This window comes from Bremia lactucae, assembly GCF_004359215.1.
Source record: "Bremia lactucae strain SF5 chromosome Unknown BlacSF5_NotPlaced_18_SHOA01000004.1_1233567bp, whole genome shotgun sequence".
Classification (NCBI taxonomy): Eukaryota; Oomycota; class Peronosporomycetes; order Peronosporales; family Peronosporaceae; genus Bremia; species Bremia lactucae.
In genome coordinates, this window is record NW_027152030.1 from 434,198 (window position 1) to 444,197 (window position 10,000).

A 10,000-nucleotide genomic window follows, 5' to 3' on the forward strand; every position below is an offset into this window, starting at 1 on the left:
AACAGACCACGTCTGCATTGCCCAACTCCATAGGAGTGGCATCTGTCCTCTCGGCCGACGGCTTATACCAAGCTGTCGCCGAGGCACTGTTGTAGGATTGCTCCTCAACTAAGGCAATTTGGATTGCCTCTTCCATCGTCGACGGCACCTTTCTAAAAAGGGCCTGTCGCGATGGGCCATGCCGTAGTCCGTTCATAAACGTGGGCACCTTAATGTGCTCCGGAATCGGACCTACGGTTATGGATGCGGACAGCGAGCGCATCTCTTGCACATACTCTTGCAGAGATCGCTTCGCCTGTCGCGCCCCAAAGAAGCGCGCCTGAAGCAACACTTCGTTGTTCGGCGGCTGGTACATGGCGCGAATCTTATCCTTAAAGATCGCCCATGAGGGGAACGCTTTTCTGTCCGCCATAAGCGCCGAGTAAGCCCACTCTGAGGCCTTACCGCGCAGATGCGACATAGCGTACGACACCATCCGGCTGTCGTCCTCGATGAGCTGGGCGACACCACATTGCTCCACGGCTAAAAGCCAGTGGACAATCGTGTGCGCCGCAGTTCCATCGAACTTGGGCGGGTCCATCCGAATGGGCCTCGGCTGATGCGGCCGGGCAGAGAGCATCTCAACAGTCCTGTTGAGAGCCTCGCTCCGAGCCTGCTCATGCCTCAGCTCATCCTGAGTCTGAGTGACGGACTCCGCCGCAGCATGGCTCTGTGCCTCGGACGCGGCCCTCCGCTGTCCGAGCACAAATGCCTCAAACTGCTCCAACTGAGCAACATGTTGCTCAGGAGGACTACCCAGGAGCCTGGCCAGGGCTTGTTCACCAAGTCCCTGCGCCATTAGCCCTGCCACCTCCCGATGATGTTCGGAGAGGTGGGGAAAATGAGCCCAATCAATGTTGAGGCTCATCCTCACGTACACACGCAGAGATGCGGGTCGTGGGAAGGATTTCAAGTGCTACCAAGTGTAGGCGGGCACGTCGTAATGCGGCCACGCTCTACTTAGCACACACCCTAGCACAGCGAGGAAGCGGTTTGCACCTGCTTCTCTTGCGTGCAGTGAGGTAGTTGTGGTGGGCGCGCAAGCGACCTCACCCAACACACTAAGAACTCTGGTGAAGTGACGTCACGGGAGCGGTAATCCGTCTCCTCGTGCGCACTTACCAAGTAGGTAGTAAATTTCAGACTGATTTATATTTAATAGAATTAAATACAAATACCTATTTTTACCAATTAAAATGATATCTCTATAGATATCATTTAATAGGTATTGCGAGCGTATCTTATAGATACCTCGCGTAACGGATGACGCTGTAAGTCATCCCTCCTAATGTGAATGCACCCATGTGCATCACATCCACAAGGGTTGGTCACAAATGTGCACCACACCCGAGTGTTGGGTCTAATTACTATTATTTAGTAATTGACCATCCCCTTAAGTACCAAATGTACTTAATGGGGACTGTGTAACATAAGGGCAACTTGAGCCCGTTACATAGGCAGTTTCTTTTTTTGACTCCAGAACTACTGCAGTCGCGAATAAGTCACTACCAACCTCAATACCACTTCTTAATTAGCAACTCAGAATGAGCGTTTCTTATTATTAATTCCAGTACTACCGCAGCCGCAAACAAGTAACTATCTTTCTCAACGCAGCTAATTCAAAAAGCAGTAGAGGTAGGCCGTTACTTATTTTGACTCCAGAACTACTGCAGTCGCGAATAAGTCACAGCCGTCCTCAATACCACTTCCTAATTAATAACTCAGAACGAATGTTTCTTTTTATTGATTCCAGAACTACTATCTTTCTTGACGCAGCTAATAAAAAAACAGCTGAGGTAGGCCGTTTCTTATTTTGACTCTAGAACAACTGCAGTCGTGAATAGGTTACTGCCATCCTCAATACCACTCCCTAAATGACAGATCAGAACGAATGTTTCTTTTTTTTATTCCAGAACTACTATCTTTCTTAACGCAGCTAATAAAAAACAGCAGAGGTAGGCCGTTTCTTTATTTTGACTTCATAACTACTGCAGTCGTGAACAAGTCATTACCATCCTCAATACCGCTTCTAATTAACAACTTAGAATGAATGTTTCTTATTATTAGTTTCATTACTACTGCAGCCGCAAACAAATAACTATCTTTCTTAACGCAGCTAATAAAAAAAAAGTAGAGGTGGTCTGTTTCTTTTTTTTTGACTCCAGAACTACTGCAGTCGTGAACAAGTCACTTCCGTCCTCAATGCTGCTTTCTAATTAACAACTTAGAATAAATGTTTCTTATTTTTGGCTCCAGAACTGCTGTAGTCGCAAAAAGGAACAATCTTCCTCGCACTAATTCAAAAAATTGAATTGGGCCGTCTCTTATTTCAAACAAATTACTACTTTTCTCATTGAGATTGGTCGTTTCTTATTTAAATAATCACTACCATTCATAATGTCGCTATTCAAAAAACATCTGAGATAGGCAATTTCTTATCAACAACTTCAGAAAATCCGAAGTCTTAAAAAGTGACTGCCTTACTCAATGCCACTATTAAAAAAACTACTAAGAAAAGTCGCTTCTTAATTTTGACCACAGAACTGCTGCAGTCGCAAACAAGTAACCACCTTTCTCGAACGCTTCTTATTAACAACACAGAATGAATGTTTCTTATTTTGCTTTAGAACTACTGCGATAGCAAACAAGAAACTATCTTCCTTAACGCAGCTAATCAAAAACAGTGGAGGTAGGCCGTTTCTTATCTTTAACTCCGGAACCACTGCAGTCGCAACCAAGTCACTACCATCCTCAATACCACATCTTAATAAAAAACTGAGAACGAATGTTTCTTATGAGTAATTCCAGAACTACTACAGTCGCAAATAAGTAACTATCTTTCTTAACGCAGCTAATAAAAGAACAGCAGAGGTAGGCCGTTTCTCACTCTTGACTCCAGAACTACTGCAGTGGCGAACAAGTCACTACCATCCTCAATACCACTTCCTAATTAACAACTCAGAACGAATGTTTCTTTTTATTAATTTCAGAACTACTATATTTTTTAACGCAGCTAATAAAAAAACAGCTGAGGTAGACCGTTTCTTAATTCTGACTCCAGAACAATTGCAGTCGTGAATAGGTTACTGCCATCCTCAATACCACTTCCTAAATGACAGATCAGAACGAATGTTTCTTTTTGTTTTTCCAGAACTACTATCTGTCTTTACGCAGCTAATAAAAAAACAGCAGAGGTAGGCCGTTTCTTTTTTTTGACTTCATAACTACTGCAGTCGCGAACAAGTCACTACCATCCTCAATAACACTTTCTAATTAACAACTCAGAATGAATGTTTTTTATTATTAATTCCAGTACTACCGCAGCCGCAAACAAGTAACTATCTCTCTTAACGCAGCTAATCAAAAAAAAAGTTGAGGTAGGCCGTTTCTTTTTTTTGACTCTAGAACTACTGCAGTCGTGAACAAGTCACTACCGTCCTCAATGCTGCTTTCTAATTAACAACTCAGAGGGAATGTTTCCTATTTTTGGCTCCAGAACTGCTGCAGTCGCAAAAAGTAACAATCTTCCTCGCACTTATTCAAAAAACCGAATTGGGCCGTTTCTTATTTCAAACAAATCACTACCTTTCTCATTGAGATTGGTCGTTTCTTATTTAAATAATCACTACCATTCATAATGTCGCTATTCAGAAAACATCTGAGATAGGCAATTTCTTATCAACAACTTCAGAAAATCCGAAGTCTCAAAAATTGACTGCCTTACTCAATGCCACTATTTAAAAAAACTACTAAGAAAAGTCGTTTCTTATTTTTGACCACAGAACTGCTGCAGTCGCAATTAAGTAACTACCTTTCTCGATGACGCTTCTTATCAACAACACCGAATGTTTGTTTCTTATTTTACTTTAGATCTACTGCAACCGCAAACAAGAAACCATCTTTCTTAGTGCAGCTTATAAAAAACAGTAGAGGAAGGCCGTTTCTTGTCTTTAACTCCGGAACCACTGCAGTCGCAACCAAGTCACTACCATCCTCAATACCACTTTCTAATAAAAAACTCAGAACGAATGTTTCTTATGAGTAATTTCAGAACTACTTCAGTCGCAAATAAGTAACTATCTTTCTTAACGCAGCTAATAAAAAACAGCAGAGGTAGGCCGTTTCTCACTCTTGACTCCAGAACTACTGCAGTGGCGAACAAGTCACTACCATCCTCAATACCACTTCCTAATTAACAACTCAGAACGAATGTTTCTTTTTATTAATTCCAGAACTACTATCTTTCTTAACGCAGCTAATAAAAAAACAGCTGAGGAAGGCCGTTTCTTAATTTTGACCCCAGAACAACTGCAGTCGTGAATAGGTTACTGCCATCCTCAATACCACTTCCTAAATGACAGATCAGAACGAATGTTTCTTTTTTTATTCCAGAACTACTATCTTTCTTAACGCAGCTAATAAAAAACAGCAGAGGTAGGCCGTTTCTTTTTTTTGACTTCATAACTACTGCAGTCACAAACAAGTCACTACCATCCACAATAACACTGTCTAATTAACAACTCACAATAAATGTTTCTTATTATTAATTCCAGTTCTACCGCAGCCGCAAACAAGTAACTATCTTTCTTAACGCAGCTAATTAAGAGAAGCAGTAGAGGTAGGCCGTTTCTTATTTTTGACTCCAGAACTACTGCAGTCGCGAATAAGTCACTGCCATACTCAATACCACTTCCTAATTGACAGATCAGAACGAATGTTTCTTTTTATTGATTCCAGAACTACTATCTTTTTAACGCAGCTACTAAAAAACAGCAGAGGTAGGCCGTTTCTTAATTTTAACTCCAGAACGATTGAATTTGCAAACAAGTTACTACCATCCTTATTACCGCTTTCAGATAAACAATTCGAAATGAGAGTTTCTCATTTTTGACCACAGTAGTAAACAAGCAACTATCTTTCTTAATGCTGCTACTAAAAAACAGCTGAGATGAGCCGTTTCTTGTTCCAAACAAGCCGCTACCTTTCTCATTGAAAGTGGCCGTTTCTTATTTCAAAGAAGTCACAACCTGTCTCAACGTCGCTAATTAAAAAACGGAGATAGGCTGTTTCTTATTTTAAACTTTAGAAAGTCCGAAGTTCTTAATAAGTCACTGCCTTACTCGACGCTTTTAATACAAACAAAGATTTTAGCTGCAGAAAATTAATAACTTTCAAAATCATCAAAAGTTGAAAACTATCGACTACCATTTCTAATTGTATCTACCATCAACAGAGTTAAGCTGCAAATGAATATATACAGTCGACACACTCGAAAGTCGATTATCGCATGCTGCTTTTCCCAGTCACAGTTGAAATTTGTAACACTTCGTTAAGCTGCTTATAATTATTTATCGCCGAAGAACTCGGAAATTGCAAATCACTCGCTGCTTTACTTAGTGTCGCTATTTCTAATAACAACATCGAATTAAGCGGATACAGTTATTAACCTTTGAAGAACTCAAAAGTCTCAAACCGCTTCTACCTATATCGACGTCGCTATTACTTTGCCGATGATCCTTTGTAAAGAAAGACAAAGTTGATCTCCATCTCAACAGCCTTACCTAAAAGGCAAAGCCGGAAATGAATGTTAGAGCACGATGCTGCGAGCTAACAAGTTATTACCTATCCGCTTGCTGCATACACACTCCAGATCAAGTTCGCTTCTACCAGAATTTATTTCTTTCCAACGGAATAACTAGTGCAAAACGTATTATAAACGGCATCGCATATCGATGAATAATTCGTAATTATCCAAACAATACACAACCGTCTATAATCCACCTTTGCTCCAGCCCCGACAGAGCGTCGATGTAGTATTTCGCAACGTCCGCAGTATTTTATCAACGCAAAGATCCTACGCTCGGGGAACTACCCCAATAGTATTCACTTATTGTCGACTCCACACCGCTTTCGCACAAAATACCCAGTGCAACGCAATATATTGCTTCAAATTAAACTATATTCTAATGCATACCATACAAACACAATCTCATTCACTGCTCGCACGTTAAACATTTCAGGTTTCCTCGAAAATCAGTAACGCACTATATTATGTATATTTTTCCTACACCAGTCTTAGGAACAGCGTAACTGCTCCTGCAAAACCTATATAGAAAACCATCAATCGCCTGAAACTTTCACTATCCAACTAAGAACAGCGAAAAAATATTCAATAGTAAAGCAAACTTGTCAAGAACCAATGTCAATAGTATAGATAGACTTGCCATGTAAATTAAAACTTTGGTCCTCGAACTTGTCACTCCATATATATAGGGAAAGCGCTACAAGAACGCTGTCCTGGTGATTACACAGCGTGTAGTAATACTTTACTATTGTATGATTCCTGCATTTTCCATACAAAAGTCCATTTAATATGAAAAAAAACGAAATAAGAATAAAAAAGTTCTTATCTTTTCATGAATTACGTTATAAACAAATTTTTATTCGCATAAATACTGTATTTTACACATTAAGTATGATTTAAGTGGAAATGCGTCATTTATCGTTATATTACGTCAAAATAGGGCTATTTTTCGTACATTTTCGCCCTGCTTCGTGAGGCTTTTGCAGGCTCACCCGTATAAGTTTCCATCGACATGGGTGGTACTGAAACACGTTAGGAATGCTAAGGTAGTTCGCCCAACGCTTTGTGGTTGCTGAGAAAGGTTGTGTTGAGTGGCAAATTCTGCATTTCAACAAAAATTTGGTGGCGTTAAATAAGAAATTTAAAATCTCGCCTGCAGACAGTAATTTTGACTTTCTTGTAAGCAAGGTATCTGAAGAAAAGGTGTACTTTAATACGTTCTACAATAATGCATCGAGTGTCCGACGCCCACTTTAGTGTTTTCGCGGAGATAAATTTCTATATATTACGAAAATTATCATTAATGCCGTATTTTTTTACTTTCTTGTATGCAAGGCATTAATGAAAATCTTGTATTTTGATGCGTTCTACAACAATGGATAGCGAGGCCGGATCGCAGTTCGGCGTTTTCGCGGAGTTATAAGCCGATAACTGACAAAATGTGTCGGCGATTCGGTGAAATGGGACCAAATTTCGCACATGTTCGTACCGCTTCGTGAGGCTTTTGTAGGGTCACCCGTAGTGTCCCTCGACTTAGGTGGTACTAAACCACGTTAGGAATGCTAAGGTAGTTTGCTCAACCCCTTGTGGCTGCTGAGATATATTGAGTTGAGTGGTGAATTTTTGCATTTCCGGCCGATTTTGGCCGGCCTTTATAATAAAATGGGATTCGTCGTGTGTAGGCCGTATTTTTGACATTCTTGTAGACAACGTATCTTCGATAAAGGTGTATTTTGATTTGCGTTCTAAAACAATGGTTCCTCTTAAATTCCTAAACTCATTTGCGTATTTAAATTCCCATACAAACAGTACGTAGTTAAATCTCCACACTAATTTTGCCTGTTTAAATTCCAATACTAGTTGTGTCTATTTAAATTCTCATACTAATATTCTGTTTAAATTTCCATACTAATTTTGCCTATTTAAATTTCCATACTAATGTTGCCTGTTTAAATCTCCATACAAATTTGTCAATTTAATTTCCGATACTAATTTTGCCTGTTTGAATTGCCATACTAATATTGCCTCTATATATTACAATACTTATATTGTCTATTTGATTCCTTTACTAATATCGCCTGTACCATAAATCCCTTTTTAACTTCCCAAGTTATATAAGCGAGCAAACTAATATTAATATCACGAGTAGCATACCGATATTAATGTTTCATGTTTATTTTTTTATGTAATATCGCCTGTGTAACTTCCGATACTAATATTGCTGCTTCATTTCCCATAGTAAATCCCTTTTCGACTTTCCAAGTTATATATTTGAACAAACTAATAGTAATATTANGCAGAGATGACAGTACATCTCTCTCGTCTCTTGAAAAAAGACGAGAAATGGTTATGGAACGCTGATTGTCAGCGTTCATTTGAAGGAATCAAGCAAAGCTTGATGCAATCGCCCATATTGGCGATTGCGGATCAAGACAGACCATTCCATGTGGTCTGTGACGCCAGCGATTTCGCAATCGGCTGTGCGTTAATGCAATACGATACAGATGGCGCGGAGCGCGTCGTCTGTTACCAATCGCGTCAGCTGCAACCAGCTGAACACAATTACTCAGTGCATGACAAGGAACTCCTTGCCATGAAATATGCATTGGCTAAATTTTTAGGGTCTATCTCCTATGAGATAGACCGTTCAACGTATATACGGACCATGCGTCATTACGCACGGCCGTAAACAGCCCACACCTCTCGCAAAGAATGGCGAGGTGGCTGTCCTTCTTCGCGGAGTATAACTTCTCCATCGAATATAAACCAGGAGGACTTAATGTCGTCGCTGGTGCGTTATCACGCCGACCCGATTTTGAGTCAGCTGTGCACCCCAACAGTGAAAGTAATCATAGTGTTCCAACACTCACTACGAGTGTTCCGTCATCAACCTTAGTTGATGACATAAGGAAAGCCTACAAAGAAGATAAGACCTTCTATGTTTGATGGATCATTTAATGAATCCATCCGATAAATCTTTTAAAGATCTGCCGGCTTTATATCGATCGTCATCCGATCGATACACAACACGTAACGGCTTATTGTATTACACAGCCGTTACCGGCGACACCCCACGTGTCGTCGTCCCGACTCACAATGATTTGCGCTTGCGCATCATGTATGAGTGTCACGATGCTCCAACAAGTGGACATCGTGGACGTGAGAAGACTTACCTCACGGTAAGTCGAGACTTTTACTGGCCCCGCCAGTATCAGTTCGTGCGCAAGTACAATTGTGCTTGTGAGGTATGTCAACGAGTGAAGCCTAGCCCTTCATCCGGTGCACCTCTCCAACCTCTACCACTTCCGGCAGAGTGTTGGCAGTCCGTATCTATGGACTTCGTCTTCGGATTTCCCGAAGACGAACACAAAAACAATGGAATCCTTGTTTTTGTAGACAGATTCAGCAAGATGGTACACCTTGCTGCGGTACCAGAGTCGATTACGGCTCCGGGTTGTGCCCGTGTCTTTATCGACACGGTATTCAAACTCCATGGGTTACCCCGTGAACTGGTCTCGGATAGATATCCAAGATTCACGGCGGAGTTCTGGCAATCTGTGTTCCGATCTCTCGGAATACGGCTGACTATGTCAACATCCGATCACCCAGAAACGGATGGTCAAACAGAACGCGTAAATTGCGTCTTCGAAGAGATATCTCGAAGAGATACTTCGAGGTTACGTCCAATCGTATCCGAATTGGAGCGAGTTTTTACCGATGGTCGAACTCGCCATCAATAATTCGGTGCATGCGTCTATGTCTGCATTCCGTTTCTGTCGGTCCACTGCGTTAGCGATGGAATCCTGAACAAAAAGGATTATTAATTCTCGAGTTAGCAGAAACTTTTCTGCTAACTCATTTGCTTTGTCTTTTTCAGCACGCTTTGTGCGTAGTGCCATGAGATCATTCTCATATTCGATGTCGATTTCTTCGACATCGATATCACTCGCGTCGTTGTTAACTTCGACGCGTGATGAGCATGAGCCAGAATTGGATTTGCTCGTTCGAGTCCACCCCCCTTAAACTAGAGGATCCCTCAAATTGGGTGGGTATGCGAGGATGGCGTAAGCCATTCATAAAGAACGGTGTATGCGTTGAATTGTTCCCCCTTGTGGGAACAGACTCGAAGGTTACAAAGTTCGGCTGGATAATTCCAAACAATGGTCCCCACCAAGAAATATCTTACTTGGCTCTCCAGCCTCATCTTCATGAATTTCTGGTACATCCCTGTGCCCGTCGGACCACTCCGACTCAACATTCAAATCAAGCGTATGATACTCTGCATCACCGTGTTAATATCACATTACCCCAGACCTGTGCCACAAATTACAGGCCTGCCAGGTGTTACATCGTGGTTAAGTAAAACAACATTGAGAG